Source organism: Adiantum capillus-veneris, chromosome 5 (genome assembly GCF_014529385.1).
Source record: "Adiantum capillus-veneris isolate H3 chromosome 5, ASM1452938v2, whole genome shotgun sequence".
NCBI classification, from domain to species: domain Eukaryota; kingdom Viridiplantae; phylum Streptophyta; class Polypodiopsida; order Polypodiales; family Pteridaceae; genus Adiantum; species Adiantum capillus-veneris.
The window spans coordinates 8,644,650-8,666,576 of record NC_140935.1 but is presented as its reverse complement, the minus strand read 5'-3'; the positions used below and the strand labels follow the sequence as shown (position 1 = coordinate 8,666,576).

The following is a 21,927-nucleotide window of genomic DNA, read 5'->3' as shown; positions in this document are numbered from 1 at the left end:
ACCTAGTGTCGAGGACCACTAAGTGGCATGGGGTCTTTAATGACCATGGGCAGTGTGATCAGCAATCAAAGGCTCACCTGAATCTTGAGGTAACTGGAGGGTGCACAAAAAGGCAAGGCATGGACACCCCGCTCCCGCGCCCCCCTATCGGGATTGAGTTTCGAAAGACCTCCACATTGAGAGCCAAATGCCTTAACCACGCACCCATGTGCATAGCCATTTCACTTTCAAATAAGGTAAACCGGCACAGGCAAAAGTAAACTTGAACCCATCAAACGGATCATGAACGTCACGAGAAACGTGCCCTATTTCTTTGTCGTCGATCCCACCACTCAATCTTCATTAAAGACCCCATGTGATATAGTACTAAGGCTTGTGTTGAGCTCACTTTATTTCTTTTTTGCACAAGGTAGGTTTCACACATGGCTATGTCAGCAAAATGCCACCATCCATCACCTCCTTGTTGCTCATAGTTCGTTAAAAATCAAGGTTTAGTGTACTTTTAACCGAAAATTACAATATCTTGGCTAGATTCCAAGCTTGCCTTTCAGAAAACCTTTTTTTTTTTCCCCAAAACTCACAATGGTGAGTGAAATATATTAGCAAATCCAAAAAATTACAAATTCTAGTCATGCTTGTGACGAGCCATGACGTCTCCCAGCAACCACAGATACATCGGCTGACCAGGGGGCCACCCCAAGACACTCATAAGGGCTTCATAGAGAGTCTTAGCTACCCACACCTCGACCTGAACAAGGACTAGTCAACTAACCAGTCGTTGTTGCACCAATCATCCTGTTCCATTCATCGAGTTTATTTGTTTCCCAATGGCCACGATCGCTTCCCTAATTTCTTGTATAATCTCTGGGAATCTAGCTATGTTCATGGCGTTCTCGAAGATCCGACAGTTTTTGGCCTTCCACACGTGTTTGAAGTAGCAATATCTAACAATTTGCATTCCAATAAATAACACCGGACTCTTAAAAATCTTCCCACCCACGAAGAGATCATTCTTAGAGAACTTTTATCTTCCAGGACTTTTGAACCTGCCAGGCCACAGATAGCCAGGCACTCCTCACTGGCCGTTCTACATTGCGAGCACCTATTTGGACCAATACCTCTTCTTCCGTGCTGTCTTTCTTGTTGTCCTCCTTGGAACTTTCCTATTTTCCTAAGTTACCATGAGGTTTTCCGGGTTGGCCACCCAAAGAGCCTCAAAGATATTATCATAGAGGAAGGGGGTGTTGGGAATTTTGGTAGGTCTTCTTTCATCCGCCCAGCCACCCGTGCCTAGGATTTAAACCGCTTGTATGAGATGTTGGAGATTTGCTGCCATCCTTCATCTTTCTTTCTGAACACGGGTGACAGGGGATGTTGTTTTCCTCTGGGCGACGATGTAAAGCGGTATATAGGGGTGGCCTTTTCAATGCAATGGTGGGCTTTGACGGGTTTCTCCGAATTCTCTAGGGTTCCCTTGCTTGTATTAGGCTGACCGTCATCTCTTACCTTTTCATTAGTATTCGGTGTAGGAGTCTCCGTTTCAAAGTCCATCTGGAGTGTAGCAGGTATAAATTTTTCACCGGAAACCAGTCCTCTAACTCCTTCCTCAAGGGGGGTAGGGCCTAGGGCCGTGGGTAATGCAGTTCGGCACGACCTGGCAAAGTGCCCAAATTTGTTACACTTAAAGCACGCACCAGAGAAGGTGCCAAAGTTTAGAGGAATTACCTTCAGACCGGCCCCCACATTTACGACTATATTCTTGGGCTGGGGCTTTCTGAGATCCCACCAAATACACACCTTATTGGCGGCGGTGCCTGCTGCTTTGCTTGACGGTACAAATAAAGGGATATTGCTAGGTCTTTCAAGTTGCTTCTCAACCGCAACGGGAGGTTAACAAATTCTATTATTCAACCCATACCGGACACATATCCTGGAATACCAGAGGGGATTCAAATGTGTGATCCCATGGGAGCATGCACATAGGCGACCGGTTGATGAACAACGGGCCTTTGGCCAAGACTTAGGACATTGTCGCCTCGTCGCTAAATTACACTGAGAAAAAGCCTTTTGCAAGGTATTGAGCGTTAGATACAGAACCTACCTGATTCAGGATGTTGGAGCTCTGAAGCGAATTAACCAGTTCAGCTTTGGCAAGCACCATACCCATAAAACCGAAGACTAGCATAGATTTAGCAAGCTCAGCAAGTTGTCTATTGATCAGAGCAAGCGGGACTGCAATGGTGATAGCGTCCTCATCTTTGACTCTTTGCAGGTGTTGGGGTATAGGCGTCTGTGCCTTGCCCAGCCGCCCAGAGTCTGGGCGCCCACTTGACTTGTATACCTTATACATAGCATAAGTGTATAGGGGGCTGCTCACTCTTTTGAGTCTCCCCACCCACATTGTGTGTGTGTCTCCTTCTCTCTCTCTCACTCTCCGTCTGTGGTGCTCCCCGATCCCCTTCAATTGGTATCAGAGCTATGGTGACCGCGGAGAGCACGACGGCTTTGAGAGCTTCGAGGCGATAGCTCGCTCTCTCTCGACGGTAGAGAGATTAAGAAAGCAGAAGACTTGCTGTGAGAATGCAATGGGAGCTTGTGAGCTCAGTTGAGAGTGATGTATGCTCTTGTGGAAGCTCAGTAAGGAGTGTGGAAGATTGTGTGTAAGTGAACGTGCTGCCCTAAAACTGTGTGCGCAGCAGCACAGTTTTCAGATTCGTTTTTCTCCTTGTAGAATGCAGATCTGAGAATTCTGTCTACGATGCCCATCCGTTTCGACGTGGTCTACAACTTTGCAGAAGAAACTTTTTGCAAATTCCTCACCGTTTTGCTGATATTCAGCTCAGACTGACTCTATACAGAAATTCCAGATTTTCTGTTGTCGCATTGTGTGCGAGTTTGATGCACTTTTGGAAGCACGGGAGATGCTTGAAGTTGAGTGCATAAATTCTGAGCTAAAGATGCAATTGCAGCTTGTGTTAAGCTTGTGGTTTGAGGGTTTTTTGGTAGACTTGGGCAACGAAGTACGGAGGCGTTTACACACCACCGAAGCGGTCTCTTGAGAGACGCAGGTTTTTGGAGCACACAGGTGGAGCTTCTTTCACTGGTTTTCACAAAATACTTTGGCAGTGATTTTGTGCTTGGATTCATGGTCTATGCGAATGGTTTGCATATGGTTATGGCGCATGGTTGATGCCCATCATACATGCATTTTGGCGAGCACTTTCAAGTGCCGGTGAGCTCTCTTGAGAGCATTGTTTTCGCATTGATCAAGTTTCCGGATTGCAAATCTTTTGGCGCTTGCTTATGCGCTGTCACTCCGTTGATGTACGTTGAGTGCGGATTGCCATTGTATGTGAAAATGTGGAGCCATTTTGGCATTTCTACTCATTGGCATTGAGTAGTGTTATGGTTTATGGTAGAGATTGTACTTGAGTTTTTTGCTCAGTTTTTAGGGAAAATTCTGTCGGATTTTTCCCAGATTCTCGCCATAGTTTGTGATCGAGTGTTTACTCTCACTTTGATAGGTTTTGTCAGTTTGGACACAGTTTTGTGTTTTGTATCCACTCTCACAAGAGTGAGGAGTTGTGTATCTTTCTTTGCTTGAGACAGTGGTTTGCTCTCAGGTGGGAGAGTCTTGTGATCTCGAGCATTGTTTGCCATAGTTTTGCAGAGCTTATCCATGTATGTTGAGTGTAGTTTGATGCGCATTGATTGCTCATTGTATTGAGCTTGCAGGACAATGGTTATTTTGTGTTGATAGCCATTGTGCGTCGAAACTCTGGCGAAATTTTCCCAGGAGTTTTATGCGTATCATTTATGCGATCTAGGTAGAGATTGCAGGTTGCACTCAGCATTTGCGTGCGGTGTTCTCTGCAGGTGGGAGATTTGTGCGTGTGTATGCATCGATACCGCACAGTGTGGGCTTCGTGATTAGCTCACAGATTACAGTGTGATACTAGAGTATGCGAGGCTTGTATTGACATTGCGCGAGCTCTATTTTGGAGTGTGTCTCAAAGGTTTTACATTGTGTTTCTGGCCATATTGGTAGACAATTTCCAGGTGTTGTTGGTGAGGTGGTTTTGCTATCTAGCTTGCTACTTGTGCTCATGGCAAAGACAGGTGATCGATCAGATTGTGACCACTCACAGATGCGCGTGTTTGATGGGTCAGACTTTGCGGCATGGAGAGAGTGTATGCTTGATGCATTGACACAGCGAGGGTTGCATTGACCATTGAGTGGTGATGTAGGTAGACCTTCAAACATGTCTGACGATCAGCGAAAGGAGCTAGAGGAGATAGCACTATCTACGCTCTCTTTGCACCTTGCGGAATCTGTATATGCTCTTGTTATGTATGAGACTACTTCGAGAGCACTTTGGCGCAGATTACATGATATGTATGATAGATCTGAGTCATCACGGACTCGTGTGAGACATGTACATTCACGAGCACGCCGACAGGTGACATGTTGGTATTGTGGTCATTCTGGACACGTTAGACGGCGTTGTTTTCGTCGTATGCGACATCGTAGGAGACATGGCAGTCTCAGAGATGTATGTAGTGATGCCATGGACTCAGTTGCTTTGACAGTTGAGGCAGATGTAGTGTCGAAGTATACTAGTGACGGGGATGTCACTTTTACCTCGAGCTATGCACGAGATGCTATACATGTGGATAGTGCACTCCCTTCGCAGTGGTTGCTAGACGCAGATGCTATGTTTCATGTCACGCCGCATCGTGCATGGTTTTGTAGCTATTCTAACGGGATGCTTGGCAGTGTACGTTTGACCGATGGATCGGTGCATGCGATAGCAGGTGCAGGAGATGTGAGACTGTCATTACCGAGTGGTGCATCTTACTTGTTACGACATGTGCGCTATGTACCAGATTTGACAGTGAGTTTGATCTCGATTGGTCAGCTTAGAGATTGTGGATGTCAGATTTCGCTACGAGAGCGAGATTTTGTGATGCATTTGGATTCGCTAGTGATTGCGAGAGGTGCCGGGAGTGGTACAGGTTACCCATTGCATGTGGATCACGCGAGAGACGGTGCTGTCTCTGTGATTACGCAGCCAGGTAGAGAGCGAGAGAGCAAGCGAGTCTCTTTTGCTTGTGGGTTGCAGGATGCTTTGCATGGAGTGCAGAGTAGTGAGCTCGTTGTGCACACAGTTGGGGCACGACTTGAGCAGTCACACAGAGAGGTGACAGAGTCAGACATGCATGCTTTGCTAGTGACTGAGCAAAGCAGAGAGTCAGTTGTGCAAGATACTTCTATGCAGGATAGACAGGTAGAGCGGTCTTGCTCTAGTGAGTCACGACAGGAGGACGTTGTGCAAGAGTCTATGCATACGGAGTTAGAGCATGAGAGCTCTAGTGAGTCACAACAGATTGAGTGGTCATGTTTGCAGTGGATGATTGCAGAGGAGGCTGAGATGTCAGCGATTATGCAGTCATTCCTTTCTATGCTCGACAGTGAGCATGGGGATATAGTTGTGCAGGATATGTCTTCCAGCAGACACCTAGAGCAACTAGTTTGCTCTGAGGTTGCACGACATGTTGATGCGTCTTTTGCGGACAGTCAGGAGATGCATGTGGCTGACACGCCTTGTCAGTCAGAGATGCCTATTTCCAGGGATATATATGTTGATGCATGCTCCGTAGAGCTAGCAGGGCCCGCTAGCATTGCATCGGCATTCGGTGGTCTCATGTATGAGATGCTGATCTTGAGACCGGATCGCAGCTGCAGTGGGAGCATTTGCAGTTGGGGTTGTCAGTCGTTTGTTGACTGATGATGGCATAGTGCATGAGGGAGATATGCAGGTATTGCATACATACTTGCAGTACGTGTGCGGTACGTCTAGTGGTGTATGGACTTACACGGGAGCAGGACAGTCGGATGCACACGATCACAGCCAACCAGTGGGCATCGGTTGAGAGCGGTTTTCTCTCACCTTTTGTAGTCTTTAGACTAGGTTCCCTTGCTTAAAGGCACAATCGCCTTTAAGTGGGAGGTTGTTGGGGTATAGGCGTCTGTGCCTTGCCCGGCCGCCCAGAGTCTGGGCGCCCACTGACTTGTATACCTTATACATAGCATAAGTGTATAGGGGGCTGCTCACTCTTTTGAGTCTCCCCACCCACATTGTGTGTGTCTCCTTCTCTCTCTCTCACTCTCCGTCTGTGGTGCTCCCCGATCCCCTTCAACAAGAGCGTTTTTTTAAAATGTTGATAGGCTCTATCTCCCTTGGCAACATCCATAGGCCTGGAGGAGCCTCTACTTCCTCCAGAGTTCTTTTATTCAAGGATAGAGCGCCAAAAATCTCGGCCAATTCTTTCTCTATCTACGCCTTGCGTCCTTTTAGTTCCTCCTTGTTCAACCCCGAAAGGTCGCCCTGCCCGCAATTACAAGTTCTAGTGTAACTACCAGCAAATGCTTCGCATTTTTTACCTAAAAATTGGAAGAGTTTTAAGTATGCCCTTATTTGCTTTGCTTTTTCGTTTTTTTGCAAGCCCTATCGACACTGCCGCGATCCCCGATGCCGAGCAATCCAAGTTGGTCAAATTGGAAAAAGTTTCTCTCTCTCTCTCTCTCTCTCTCTCTCTCTCTCTCTCTCTCTCTCTCTCTCTCTCTCATCTTGCTCCTTGCTGTCACTATAATCAAGAACATCCGTTAAGATGGATTTTGTCATTCAAAACACTTTTGTAGCAATTTGAAAAAGCTCTCTAATATGTATGATATAATGTGCTTCCATAATTCCACTCTCAAGTTCACATTCGAGACAATTTCTTGAGAGATTCTTGCAAGCTCTTACAATTTTTTTCCGCGCTTCTACCGACAGAAATCTCTTCATTCCAACTTACCCTTTCTCTCGCTAGTCCGAAAAGCATAGTTACATGGAACGGCGGGTCGGGGTCGGGGTCGGGGTCAGGAACGGGGACGGGACAGCAAAAGTTAGGGAACCAGGACAGGGGTCGGAACGGCAAAAATCAAAATGTTTTTTTGGCATTTTTTGACCTACACACATGCCACACACATAGAGCATCACTTTGACCACAAATTTACACTAAATATGAGTCATATAGACGTAAATGTGCTAATAAAACATCGATGGATACAAAATGAAAAGTACATGCCACAAGGGCTCAAAAAGGACAAGTCTCAATGTTAGATTTACACCACTTTGCTGCTTCACAAGTCTAGGGCATACTTGTACGGCTAGTATGTCTCTGGGCTAGCCACCCATAGTCTAGGTTGCTCTTGGCCGCCCGAGCTTGGGGCTGACCGCCCACTTTGTCCGGGCGCCCTCATATATTTCCATATATCATTTTTCTGTTGGGTCGTGGGGATTTGTATCAGGCCTTGCCCTACCTCTCCTTGGGTAATTTATAGGGTAGGGGGGTACCCACTTCCACGTCACACAGATCATATTGATTGTACTGAGGATCTTCTGCTCATGGTAGTCATGGGGGGCTGATCGCCCCCTCTTCCTACACATAGCGTTTTGGTCTCTCTCTCTCTCTCTCTCTCTCTCTCTCTGCCCACGCGCACTCTCACAGGGTATCAGCAACTTCAGGCTTTGCCGTGTTCCAAGGCGCATTTCAGCATGAGGTTCCTCTTCCCAAGCGATCACAACAGCCAGCGTTTCTGCAAAACAGCCAACGATCTCTGCAAGAGGGGGTGGCGCCATCATATGGACAACGTTTCTCGCGAAGGAATGCCCTGCTACTTGCGTTTTGCAAGATCTCATCACCATGGTTTGCGTTTTTGCTGCAGGCTGCCAGCGCTGGCCTCTAGCCTTTTTCCCTCGCCGGAACAACACTTCCTCCATCTGCATTTTTCAAGGCAGCCACCTGCGTTTTTGGGGGGGCCTGCTTTTTTGGACGAAGCTGCATTTTCGGGGCATGGAGCTGCTTGTGGCACGAAGGACACCCTAGATCTAGCCTCCCACCCGGCCTTGGCATCCGGTGCCTTGCCGGCGAAGTTCCTCTTCAGATATTCAGATTTCAGCCATACATACCTGCTGTTTCTTTCTCTGTTTTCAGCCCACTTGGGGTTGTGCCAGGGATTCACCCTCCCCAAACCCCCTGCACCGCTCCGGACCCTGCGGGGAGCGTACGAGCACGCTGAAAATCACTGGACAGCAGCGTTTTCATCACCTCGCAGTTGCGTTTTTTGGGTGGACAGCAGCCTCTTGGCTTGTGTTTTTCACAGTAGATGAAGTTACCCCCTACCAGGACACCATCCGGTGGTGGTCCATGCGGTCTCTCAGTGACTTCTGCAGTACACGGTATCTTGGACATCAGCTTGATCATCTGCGGGCGTATGATCCTTGGGAGATCCATTCATTCCAGCCATCATTCGGCAGTTGCACACTCCAGAGGGGGTGGTGACTTGTGGTTTGCTATGGACAAACCTATGCACTCATCAAAGGAGTTCACACAAGATATGGCCATGCTCATGGCATATGGGATTCCGACATTCCCAGAGAAGACACCACCATCTTTGGTGGTCATACACTTACCACTTGACCTCGACACGTCAGATCACTTGCTTACACAACAGCATTCCAAAGGGGTGGTGACTTGTGATTAGCTATAGATACACCTATGCACTCATCAGAGGAGTTCACACGAGATATGGCCATATGCTCATGGCATATGGGATTCCGACATTCCCAGAGAAGACACCACCATCTTTGGTGGGCAGACACTTACCACTTGACCTCGACACGTCATATCACTTGCTTACACAACAGCATCTACATGGACTTAGAGAGAGGATCTTGGATCTTTCTTGGATAGGTTCATTGCTTGGATCTACAGGCTGGAGTGGGACTTCACTACTTTGGACTCTCTTGGAGAGCTTACCCGTGAGATGCGGGAGATCCGGCATCATTATGCACCTACATCCGGAGTCACCCAGAGCTTGGCTTGGATGGTAGTGCAGTTGCTCTGCTACACTCCTGATCATTTGGATTGCTACCTTCAGAGTTGCTTACACTCACCCTCGGTAACCTTACAGCAAACTTATCCCCCGACCTGGGCAGTAGGTCACTCCCAGCTCATTCACATTGAGAGCTTACATCCGGTTCCTTGTATCCTCTCCGTTTCCACCAGATTTTTGCCATACAGCTGCTGTTTTTTCTCTGTTTTCAGCCCACCTCGGGTTGTGACTTTGATTACACACCCTCCCTGTCCCAAGAAGGGGACCACCTGCCAACAGGAAAAGAACAGACTGAACAAACTTTTAGCACTTCAATAACAACGGAACTATGAGAGAGAGAGAGAGAGAGAGAGAGAGATGACATGCGACACGGAGTGGCGGAATTCCACCCCAGAGAGTATTGGCCCCAAACCTTGGCGCCCCTTTCGGTATTTCTTTATATTGCATCAACACAGTACAAGCCGGTACTGTAGACTCTGCACCTTCTCGAGGAAGCATGCCAGAGAATGAGCCCTTTGCACATATTTAAAGGCCCTTGGCCTATGAAAAGCACTTTACATGAAAAGCCTTCAAACTCAAAAGCTTTTGGTCCAAAAGCAATGCCAAAAAGCTGCAAGCGTAAATCACGGAATTCCGTACAACTACCACGTCAGTACTGTCAGCGAAAAATCCGAAAACTACCACATCATCAGCTGCTACGTATGTGTGCGGGTCCTGCTTTATTTTAATACTTTGTCACTTGAGGCCCCATCAGATGGGGTCCCCATAAGTTGGTAGGACGCCTTCTTCTGTTACTTGCTCTTCTTATTAGGGTTTAGGCCCCTCGGCCAGCATCTGCAATTTGGCTCCATTCTTCAGGGCTTTGAGACGTCAGCAGTTTGTGACACTCCCCAGAGCCTCTGCACCGCTCTCGAGCCATGCTTGGAGCGTACGAGCACGACCGCTGGACAGCAGCGTTTTCATCACCTCGCCATTGTGTTTTTGGGTGGATAGCAGCCACCTGGCTTGTGTTTTTAACAGAGGATGAAGTTACCTCCTGCCACGACACCATCCGGTGGTGGTCCGTGTGGTCTCTCAGTGACTACATGCAGTACACAGTATCTTCAACATCGGCTTGATCATCTATGGGCGTACGATCCTTGGGAGATCCATCCGTTCCAACCATCATTCGACGGTTGCGCACTCCAGACGGGTGGTGACTTGTGATTTGCTATGGACACACCTATGCACTCATCAGAGGAGTTCACACGAGATATGGCCATGCTCATGGCATACGGGATTTTGACATTCCCAAAGAGGACAACACCATCTTGGGTGGACAGACACCACTTGACCTCGACATGTCAGATCACTTGCTTACACAGGTTCATTGCTTGGATCTACAGACTAGAGTGGGACTTTAGTGCTTTGGACTCTCTTGGAGAGTTTACCCGCAAGATGCAGGAGATCAGGCATCCTGCGACTACATCCGGAGTCACTTGGAGCTTGGCTTGGATGGTAGTGCAGTTGCTCTTCTATACTTCAAAGTTGCTTACACACCCTCACTAACCTTATACCAGACTTATCCCCCGACCTGGGCAGTAGGTCACTCCCAACTCATTTACATTGAGAGCCACACCGAGTTGCTGTTTGGTGGCGTTGTTGGCGCGGATTTTGTTTTGGTTGACACCAGAGGATTGGAGGCAGGAGATACAGGCAAGACGGCGCAGACAGATTGGTCTGACCTTTCCTCTCCTCAGAGGATCTTCACAACGCAAACTGCTCAATCTGGCTTCCCTACTTCTACACGATGATTACGGTGCAAACTTGGTCTGACCACACCTCTTCTCAGAGGCTCTTCGCAGCGCAGACTGTTGAATTTGGCTTTCCCCTCATCTTGGATTACCCTACCTACTGACAAGACACCATCTGGTGGTGGTCCGTGCAGTCTATCGTGACTGCTGCAGCTTATGGTAGTTTCTACAGTGCAGACTGCTTAGTCTGGCTTTCCTTGTTTTGGAGGATGTTTACGACGCAGATTGCTACATCTGGCCTTCCTGGACTTTTACACAGCTTAGCCACCTGGCCACACTGGGTTACAGGTTCATGTATTGAGAGGCTTCCGGTCATTCTCACGATGGTTCCTGGGCTTCCCCCTTTTCTCCAAACTGGTTTGACTACAGACACCCCAGATGCTATTGGGCAGGACACTTGAAGGTCTATTGGCACTTCTTTTACGACAAGGAGTTGTTTTTACACTCAGTTCGGGACCTTCATGCAGGATCTTTACCCTGTATCAACGGAGTACAACAGTTTACTACACTGCTCGTGACGACACTTTACCATGGAGATTTCTTGGTGGTCCAGACACCTCAGATCGTTGCTACACTCGCAAAGTTCGCCGGAGTATTGTCCTTCAGTGGACATCGCTAGACATCTTCATCATTTGCCTCACATCTTCGGCTTCATGCAGTTTGTTCAGCATTCGGTGCTGAGAGGGGGTGTTAGATTTACACCACTTTGCTGCTTCACAGGTGTAGGGCATACTTGTACGGCTAGTATGCCTCCGGCTGGCCACCCATAGTCTAGGTTGCTCCTGGTCCGGCCGCCCGAGTATGGGACCGGCCGCCCACTTTGTTCGGGCGCCCTCATATATTTCCATATATCATTTTTCTGTTGGGTCATGGGGATTTTTATAAGGCCTTTGCCCTACCTCTCCTTGGGCACCTATTTATAGGGCCAAGGGGGTACCCCATCTCACAGAGATCATACTGATTGTACTGAGGATCTTCTGCTCATGGTAGTCATGGGGGGCTGATCGCCCCCTCTTCCTACACATGGCGTTTTGATCTCTCTCTCTCTCTCTCTCTCTCTCTCTCTCTCTCTCTCTCTCTCTCTCTCTCTCTCTCTCTCTCTCTCTCTCTCTCTCTTTCTTTCTTTCTTTCTTTCTTTCTTTCTTTCTTTCTTTCTTCAGCACAAAAAGTGTAAAGGGCTAGGTAGAGGAGTAGACTCTAGACTCTAGAGTGATCAACGATCATCAAACTCCGGAAGTGCTCGCTTGCTGAATCTCCACATCATCGTCATAGTCGAGGGCATCAGCGACATATGAGGCCTCGTGGTCCTCCTCTAGCCCCTCCAAAAGTGTCTCGGCCGTAGATGGATTCTCTTGTGCCATCTCCCACTCATTCAAGGGATCTGCCTTGTGTGTGACGCTCTTGCAAAGCATGCGCAAGTTAGCGCTCACAAACACCAAATCATTGGCCCTCTTGACCCCAAGGCAATTCCTCTTCTTAAGAGGCAATGTGGTTGTGCACACTCCACAGTTACTCCAAGCAACTAGTGGTGCATGCTTGGCTAAGGACACGAAGAGCCAAGTGTTGCAAATGTGGGCCATCTCCTGCGGTGGAAATCTGCTAACACTGGGAATCTGTTGTCTTCTTGGGAATCTACTAACGCTAGGGTTGATCTGCTGTCTACTATCGCCGGGAATCTGCAAGTGCAAAAACGTTGGCTTATCTGATGCAAAAACGCTAGGCCTTCTGGTGAGAGAAAACGCCAGAGTTGTCACGGGGGGAGTCTTGCTGCGAAGTTGCCTGTTGAACAAACTGTTTCTGCTGCCTCTTCTGCCAGAAAGTGCTAACTCTGGTTTGCTTATATATTCTCTTAGCAAAATTGCCCTACCTGGTTCCCAACAAAAGTCACTTAATAAATAAGTGAAAAATGTCAAAAATAGGGAAAATAGGTTTAATGCGCTGGAAAATTCCCCTGATGAATTCTGATGGGAATGCCGATGATCATGCTGTGCAACCGGAGGATATGCATCTAATCTAAATGACTCGTCATGCACGGTCTGCGAATAGACTCACAAAAGTGCCAGATCACTTCCTATTCTAGACTGACTTGACTGACTCAACCCTGGTCATGCTGTATCTTGTCCACGGACACATAGGGTTGGATGTGTCACGTGACACCTCCATAGTCCTCCCACCACAAAACCGAGCCAATCTTGTTGCGATCAACCTGTGCATCTACACATCCATAGGAGCCCTTCTTTTGCCTATAGTTGAGTAGCTCATCTCTAATCTTGCGCCTAATGTCACTGCTAGGCTCAAGACACTCCAATGCAAGCCGCCATCCGTTGCTCACCTCCTTGTCGGTCTCTTGACGCCTTCCCTGAAACTGGAGGTCAAGCACATAAGCCGCCGCATGAAGTGCAAAGTAGTATGCATTCCACCTGGACTCACACAAGCCACATATCTCGAGCCGGAGGGTTGTTGGTGATGCTAGCTTGGGCTCAAGATGGATCTTATTAGCCATCTTGTTGATATCTCTCGGATGATAAAGCTTGCCCTTGCATACTGAATAGGGTCAAGCCTTATGTTTGTATTGTTGATAATTGATACTAAAACTTCCTATGTTGTGTGCTCTTGAGCTCTCCTTCATCTTCTCCATCTTTGTGTACATTTGTGCACCTGTAACAATTCATATCACAATCTCCAATTGAGGTGATTTTTGGTGAGCGAACACTCATAGGGCAACATAACCTTTGAGTCAATTCTTTGATCTTTGGGCTATTACAATTTTGATTCCCCTTTCCACTATTGGCAATACTGCGTATGCAATTTAGTTCTTTGATGCAAATTTTCTAGTCGTGCAAATTTCTGCTAAAAAGGCACTTTGTAGTCTTTTCTGGAATATACTATATAGCACACGTTGATTTTGTGCAATGTTTCTTCAAAACGAGCAGTTTCTGCATCAAGTACAGTCACTGGCAACAGTGATGTTTTCCGCAAAATGACTACCAAGGACAAAGTGGATCGGAACAATCACCCACGTAGGACATACGTGATGCAACATGTCCTTGTTGCAAAAGGCATTTGGAACATTATGCAGGATTATGATATATCATCAAATTTAAATCTTGACAAGCTTGAATTAGAAAATATTTGTAGAGTTCGACTTAAAACAGGTTACGAAGTGTGCAAGAATGACAAGTCCAAAGCTAAAGTGATAAAATAGTGTTAAAACATTCACAAGCCACTAAGATTTGGCTAAAGGATTTTGAGAGAACATAACAATATAAAATTAATCTCGAGACAGTAATTTTAATGTTCGAAAAGCCCCTGGTAAATAAAGGAATAGACATGAGGATGTCAAAATGTCAAGGAATGGCCACTATGCTGTGGGAAATTATAAAAGGAATCTAGCATAATTTTTTGAGAGCAAATCGGATTTAAAATGGCCTCCGAACGTCGGTTTCAGTATTTCGTGAACAGTACGAGAACTACACAGGAATGCAACACGTTGAAATGGGCTTGTGATATATGCACCCGTTGCCTACGATAGGTTGATCACCTCCAAATCAGCATGGGAAAGAGGGGTCGACCCAAATAAGTAGAGGCGACAGCTAAAAGCAAGTGCAAAAGCTTGGTGGATAAGCCATCAGCTATGAGAGAGCGGAGTGTTGGGAGCTCATCAGCGGCCTTGCTCTCTGGTTCATCTGGCGGGCCCGTTGTTTCCGCATCTTTGAGGCTCGCCTTGTACCACCAGCAGAGACTGTTCGTGACTTTTGGCTAGAGCTGATCCATACTCTCAGAGGACAGCTTGAGGGACTACAGGGCAGCTCCGACCGCATGCGGGAGCGCCGCGAGGCTTTCCTTCGTCTCTGGCGCCCTGGGCCATTTTACTCCATGGTCCAGGGGGTGCTCAGATGGCACTACTGTCCACCTGTGTGGCTTTTCCCTCCTCCCATCTCTTGATTTAGCCCCATTGTATATATGCTGTTTTTTCATTGGGAGAGTCTCCCCATCATGTTTGTTGTAGCCCTCTCTTGCAGAGGTGGATGTAGCCCTATGGGCAGCTTTCATTAACTAATAGAAGGATCTCTTTCTCGGAAGAAAAAAAAAGCCATCAGCTAAAAATAGCACAAACCTTACCTTTATAGGTGCCCTCTCTTTGTATGGGAGTTTGTGTGTACAGTGTAGACAAAGCCTGGTGGGAGCTATGAAGATTGCTTAGGCTCATCAAAAATCTTTTCTTGAGCCGCCTTTTCTTCTCTTCTCTATCAGTATTTACCAAGTGATCTATTACGGCATGGTAGGGAAGGGATTCTCTTAATACTAGAAGCTTCTCGTGTAAGAGGTGTAAGCATAATTAGTTATTTATTTTCCAATTCTTGCCTCTCTCCCTCTCCAAAGGATTACCCAATTTGCGTAACCGGGTTCTTATGAGAGGGAGGCCAATATTATAGGGGCAAAACAAAGCTTTTAATTTTCCGTTTAGTGATGTTCTAAGTCTTTGAACAGCACGGTAATTACCAATGATCTTGACAAATTCATGGTTTATTTGCATACTTTCTCTATTCATAATAGAAAGCATAATTAGTTATTTATTTTCCAATTCTTGCCTCTCTCCCTCTCCAAAGGATTACCCAATTTGCGTAACCGGGTTCTTATGAGAGGGAGGCCAATATTATAGGGACAAAACAAAGCTTTTAATTTTCCGTTTAGTGATGTTCTAAGTCTTTGAACAGCACGGTAATTACCAATGATCTTGACAACTTCATGGTTTATTTGCATACTTTCTCTATTCATAATAGAAAGCATCTCGTAATTTAAGCTCATTTAAGAAAGTTCTTACAAAACAAATTGCTACGAAAAACCAATGAAAGTGTGCTTATAGATTTTCCAATTGTACAAATATGAGGTATTTTTATACAAATAAATGAGATGATGAACAAATCCAAAAGTGGACTTTATTTATTTATTTAGTTATTGCAAAACTCACAATGGTGAGTGGATTATATTATCGAAACCAATAAATTACAAATTCTAGTCAGCGAGCCATGATTTCTCCTAGCTGTCCACATACATCGGCTAATCGGGGTGCCACCCCAAGACACCGGTAGAGGCATCAGTGAAAGTAGACATTATTTTAAGACTAATCTTTGATAAATTAAATAAATTCAATATACGCAATGTTTAGGATATAACATAAATCACCAAATATGGCTTGCATACCCATCAAATAGTATCACCCTAAGTAATGCAAATTTAGATGAACTAAATGATTTAGTATATAGATCTAGTATATATGTCATATAAGACAATGCAAATTTAGATGAACTAAATGTTTTATGTGGTCTATAATTGAATTCACAAATAAGTTTGAGAAAGTTTGAAGTTTGAAAAAGCATTTTTTGAGATGTTTTCTATATTTTTTGTGTACCATTTATTTAAATTCGTGAAAAATAAAGCACCGAAGTGTCCTTGGCACCAAACTAGTGTGAAAGGCTTCGAGCCCATTTCAACCTTTTAATGGCATTTCAACCTTCCAATGAAGGTCGCTATTCTTTAAATTTCCACACGCGGCTTTATTTTCTCTTCTCTGGTTTAAAACTAAGAAATTCCACCTTCGCTCCAATTTACTTTCTTAGCCTAAGATTGTTTTAAACTATTTTGAAGGGATGGGAGTCTCTTATGCCCTTTTGTAGCAATTTTAGCTTTCAAATTAAATTGAGACACACTTAAGTTGGGTTGCAATAATCGGTTTGAGTTAAAATTATCTTAGGACAGAATTTCATCATGAATGGCAAGTGATCATACATTGAAGCCATCTGTGGGGAAAACCTTTTTTTGAGACATATACAAATCACTTCAAGGCAAACCCAACAAGAACTTTTGCAAATAGGCTATATAATTTTACATATTTGCACCAGTTTCACTCAAATTCAAAGTAGATAATTTACTTCCCTCGCTCCTCTTAACCAGCTGTTTTGAATTTCTAACTCTCTCTCAATGTCAAGCTGAAACACTTTTTTCCCCAACATAGGATCTAAGTAAAAGAGATGCCCATGCAAAATGATCCAGTTCAACCCACTTTACAGAGATTAAAGCAAAATGCAATCATAGTAGCCAATGCAAAATGTAGTCAATCCTGAGTGAGTGAGGGGAGAGACCTCACCTTTCATGCATGTTTGAGCTATGGGTGCCATTGTGATGCATCCATCAAGGATTTGATCGCTACAGCTTGCTAATGGCGGATGAAGAGTTTAGGCAGCAGCTGAAAGGCCTTCAAAACCAAAATTATAAATCATGACAGTCAATCACCTTGCACACCCCGACGAACCCAGCTGTTGCATCGCTCTTCAATCCTATTCTGTGTAAGTTGCCGCTATCTCAGTGCGCGCGTGTCCGTAGAATGAAGCTTACTACACTGAGCTCAACGCAAGCAAGCAAGCAAGAAATCGTTGCATGCAAGTCGCCAAAGAGAGAGAGAGAGGGGGGGGCTAGAAGTTTCCAACTTTGTAATTGCATTTTATAACGCCATCCTGACCTCACTTATGCACACATGAGGTCGCCGGACGAGGTAAGAAAAGACCTTGTGACGTCCTCGTTCGGGGCGTCGTGGAAAAGGGGCCGCGTCGGCTCACCTGCGATGCAAACGGGACCTGCAGGCAAGCAAACGCATACACAAGAACGCAATTTGAAAAGTGAACGCAAGAGGAACACGAGAGTGAGGGACACGAACGAATGATCAATATCATAAGAAACTGCCGAATACAAGGGACGCGAGTAATCACATGAAAACGAGGCTCGCAAGTTGGGGAAAGTGGCACATACTTCCCTTATATACACCCCCGGGTTGAGAGAGCTTGACGCCCACGTCAAGCCGGGGTTTTGAGAGGTGCCGATACAAAAGTTGATGCCGAGGTTTTGGGGCGGATATTTACAAGGGGGGGAGTGAAGTGTTGCCAAAAATGTCTAGCTACCTAGGGTGATGCTAGTTACAAGTGGGGGGGAGGACTACTCTATGTTGTTGTCATGTAGTGTGTTGTCCTCCTCTTCAGTGGGCATGTTGTAGAAGCGCAGCACAAGGGGTCTTCCAAGTCGAAGCATGATTTCTTCAGGTACCCAAGTGCATTCCGTCATGGGGCGATTGCGCCATTTGACATAGAAAAGTTGTCCCCGGCGTCCAAAACGTGACTTTAGGATGGCCTCCGGCTCATGTGGCGGGCCATCCTTTACATATTCGGGGAGGCTTCTACCATAGGTGTTATCCGGCACAAATCTTTTGAGTAGACTTACATGGAAGGCGTTGTGGATGTTGATGTGTGATGGGAGGTCCAGCTTGTAGGTGATGTCGTTGTAGGACTTGAGCACTTTGTAGTAGCGGTGGTTGAACTTCGGGGAGAGGCCCTTGCGGGAGGGTGATATTCTGAGAGCTGATGAGGACTAAGTCACCTTCTTGGAAGAGTTCGGCAAGCCTTCGCTTTTGGTTGGCGTATTTGGCGATGCGTACCTTGCTTTGCTCGAGACTCTTCTTTGCACTTTGCATGCGGGTTTGCCATTGTTGAAGAAACTCTTCACATTCAAGATCCTGGGCATGCACATCGCCGGTTGCCAATGCAAGAGGTGTGATGACTTCTTTACCTGTGGAGAGCTCGAAGGGGGTGTAGCCAGTGCTGCTGTGGATGGAGTTGTTGTAGTGGAATTCCACGACGTCCATGTATTCGGACCAGTCCTTCTGATCGGCCTTGACGTAGCTGCGGATGTAGTCTTCGATGCCTTGTTTGACTCTTTCAGTTTGGCCGTCGATTTCAGGGTGGTAGACGGAGGAGAAGCGGAGTTGGGTGCCTAGTAGCTTAAAGAGCTCGCGCCAGAGGTCACTGAGGAAACAGGTGTCGCGATCTGAAACTATGGCTAAGGGGAGGCCGTGGTATTTGAAGACTTTGGCGAAGAAGTGTTTGGCGACTTGGTAGTCGGTGACGGGAGGCTTTGCTGGTATGAAGTGGGCTTGTTTGGTGAAGTAGTCGATGACCACCATGATGGTAGTGTGGCCGTGGGAGGGGGGGAAGTCGATGATGAAGTCCATACTTACCATGTCCCAAGGCAGGGAGGGTGTTGGCATGGGGTGGAGGAGGCCAGCAAGCTTGACTCTTTGAGCTTTGAACATTTGACAGGTTGGGCAGGTGCGCACGTAGTCGATTACGTCTTCCTCATTTTGGGCCACATGTAGTGTTGATGGAGTTTGTCATAAGATCTCTTCTGGCCACCATGTCCAGCTAGCTTGCAGTCATGAGCCTCCCACATGAGGTCTTTCTTTAGCTCTGGATCATTGGGGATGTAGATTTTCCCATGCGCGTAGAAGAGGTTATCTTTGACTTCAAAGAGACCCACTGCAGCTTTACCAGAGATGTGGTCGTTGAGCATGCGGAGGACAGCAGGATCAGCTTTTTGAGCGTCGAGGATGCGTTGGCGTAGAGTGTTGGTTGCTGTGGAGATAGCAGTGAGGGTGGGCATTCGGCTGAGGGCATCGGGCATGACATTTGCGGTGCCCGGTTTGTGGATGATCTCGATATCATATTCTGCCAGTGTATCCTGCCACCGGGCTTGCTCGGGGGTTATTTTGGGCTGTGTTTGGAAGTACTTGAGGGATATGTTGTCTGTGTATACCTTGGTGTGTTTGTCTTGGACATAGTGTCGCCACTTTCGGAGGCAGTGAACGACAGCGAGCATTTCCTTCTCATGGGTGGTCCATCTGGTCTCAACATCTGTGAACTTGTGGGACTCGTAGGCGATGGGTTGATTCTCTTGCAGGAGGACTCCACCAAAAGCACCATCGGAGGCATCAGTGTGGACTTCAAAGGGTTTGTTGAAGTCAGGTAGTCGGAGGACGGGGGTGCTACACATGGCTATCTTCAGGTTCTCAAAGGCTTCTTCTTCTTTATGGGTCCACTGAAAGGGTTTGTGGCCTTTTGTTATCTCTGTGAGTGGTGCAGCGATCTTGCTGAAGTCGTGGATGAAGCGACATGTGTACTGACAGAAGCCCACAAACTCTCAGACTTCTTTGATGGATGTCGGTGGAGCCCACTTGATGACAGCGTCGACTTTCTTGGGATCCACCATAATACCTTCTGACGTGATGATGAAGCCCAGGAACTCAATTTTCTGGACAGCAAACTCACACTTCTCCAGCTTGGCATACAGCTGGTGTTCCCGGAGGCGCTAGAGTACTGCGGCGACATGCTTCTAGTGCTCTTCTAAGGTTTTGTTGTAAATGAGCAAATCATCGATGTAGGTGATTAGGTAGTCGTCAATCATGTCGCGGAAACTGTCATGGATTATTCTGCAGAAAGTGCCCGGATCGTCGGTGAGACCGAACCCCAGGACCATCCATTCCCAGGAGCCGTAGCGTGTGCGGAAGGCGGTCTTCGGGATGTCTTTAGAGGCGATGCGGACTTGGTGATAGCCTGAGCGGAGGTCGATGCGAGTGAAGTATTGGGCACCCTGTAGTCTGTCCAGAAGATCTTCCATGAGGGGGACTGGGTACCTGTTCTTGATAGTTATCTTGTTGAGGGCCCGATAATCCACGCATAGTCGCATCGACCCGTCTTTCTTCTTGACAAACAGGACTGGGGCCCCAAAAGGAGAGCTGCTGGGCCGGATGAAACCTTGATCCTCTAATTCTTGGAGTTGCTTCTTGAGCTCTTTGAGCTCGGTGTCGTTCATGCGGTAGGGGGCCTTCGCCGGGGTGTGCTTCCTGGGATGAGGTCAATTTCATGTTGAATTTGACGGGGAGGGGGTAGGCCGGGGGGAAGTTCTGGAGGCATGACATCCTTGTACTTCTGGAGGATGGGGGTAAGGGAGGGGTCACCCACTTTGGCCTGCTCGATGGTGATGGAGTTGAGCCTTGCTGTGGGCTGTTCCTTTGCTTGCATGATGCAGAGGTGAACCTGAGCTCCTTTCTTGAGAGCCCGCTCTGCTTGCTTTGCACTCATGAGATTGAGTTTGGTGGGCGAGTGCTCTGGGACTTTCTGTTTGCCTTTCATCGCTGCTAACTGAGCAGGGTCTTGGCAGTTGATGGGAGGGGGGTTGGTTCGAAGATGCGCCTGACGGGTGACAGCTTGCTTTGTTGTGAGTCTGGAGCCTTGTACTGTCACTGCTTTGCCTTGATTATTCAACAGTAATTGATCCACCTTCATGTCTAGGAGTGCAATGAGATACTTATCGTTGAAGTAGAGACCGATAATTGCCTCGAAGTCGTCCATTGGGACCACTATGAAATCAAGTCGGCATGTGAATTCGCCCATCTCAATCCTGACTTGACGAGCTGCCTTGACATTGTTATCCTTTCCTTGGGCAAACTTGATTGTCGTTTCATTGACGGTGGTGAGACGTAGGCCCAGGCGCGCAACGCATTGTGGTGATAGAAAATTGTGTGTGGCGCCTGAGTCTACCATGATCCATTGCTGCTCGGATCCAATTGTTGCCTGGACATATAAGTTCTGAATGTCCGTTATCGCTGCTGCCATGCATTGCGGGTGGAGGGATACTGCTCCAATCCGGGGTTGCTGGTTAGCAACAGGGCTAGCGAGTCCTTTGACTCTTATTCGGGGGGGGGGGAGGGTGGTTCTTCTATTTGGAGGGTGTTGACCCTGCTAGATGAGGAAGCTGCTTGATTGCGCTTGCGTACACACGCGTAGTAGGGGCCATGAGAAATCCTGCAGTCACTGCACCAGATGCGATCGGGGTGCGGGTTGTTATTGTTGCCCTTGTAAGTATTGGGGACAGAACTGCTGGACGTGGTGCTATAGGAATTGCTCGCAAAAGAGCTGCGCGGTGGTGAGCGGGGTTCGTTGCTTTTGTTATTGGGTACAAATCCGCGCCCTCGCCTGGCGGTTGGGTTAGTCCAGTTGTTGGGGGCAAAATTGTTGGGGCGAGGGTTATTCGGGGGAAAACCTGGGGTTGAGTTTGTATCACATAGTTTTTCGGCCATATTGGCGGCCACTTCCCAAGTGTTGGGGTTCTGCTTCTCTACCTCGCGACGGGCCCAGGGCTTAAGGCCGTATAGGAAGCCATGTAGCCTGTCTGTTGTGTGCATCAGTGAAAGTTGAAACGTCAGTCGCCGGTACTTGACAACGTAATCTGATATGTGGCCATCTTGGCGTAGATCGCGCCACGAATCCTTGACTTTGTTGCCTTCATTCTCTGGGACAAAATAGCTGA

The 21,927-nt window shown here is 47.1% G+C and overlaps 1 long non-coding RNA gene and 1 pseudogene across 1 annotated transcript in view; both read right to left on the bottom strand.

Moving 5' to 3' along the window:
* Positions 1-7,685, bottom strand: part of LOC147456852 (diacylglycerol O-acyltransferase 2D-like) — a 60,552-nt pseudogene extending 52,867 nt beyond the window's left edge.
* The window catches only part of LOC147456851 (uncharacterized), a 99,771-nt gene extending 82,565 nt beyond the window's left edge, over positions 1-17,206 (bottom strand). Inside the window, exon 1 of the long non-coding RNA XR_015188273.1 lies at positions 16,883-17,206. This is a non-coding gene — a long non-coding RNA (uncharacterized LOC147456851). The remainder of the gene's footprint in view (positions 1-16,882) is intronic.
* Positions 17,207-21,927: the final 4,721 nt, after the last annotated feature.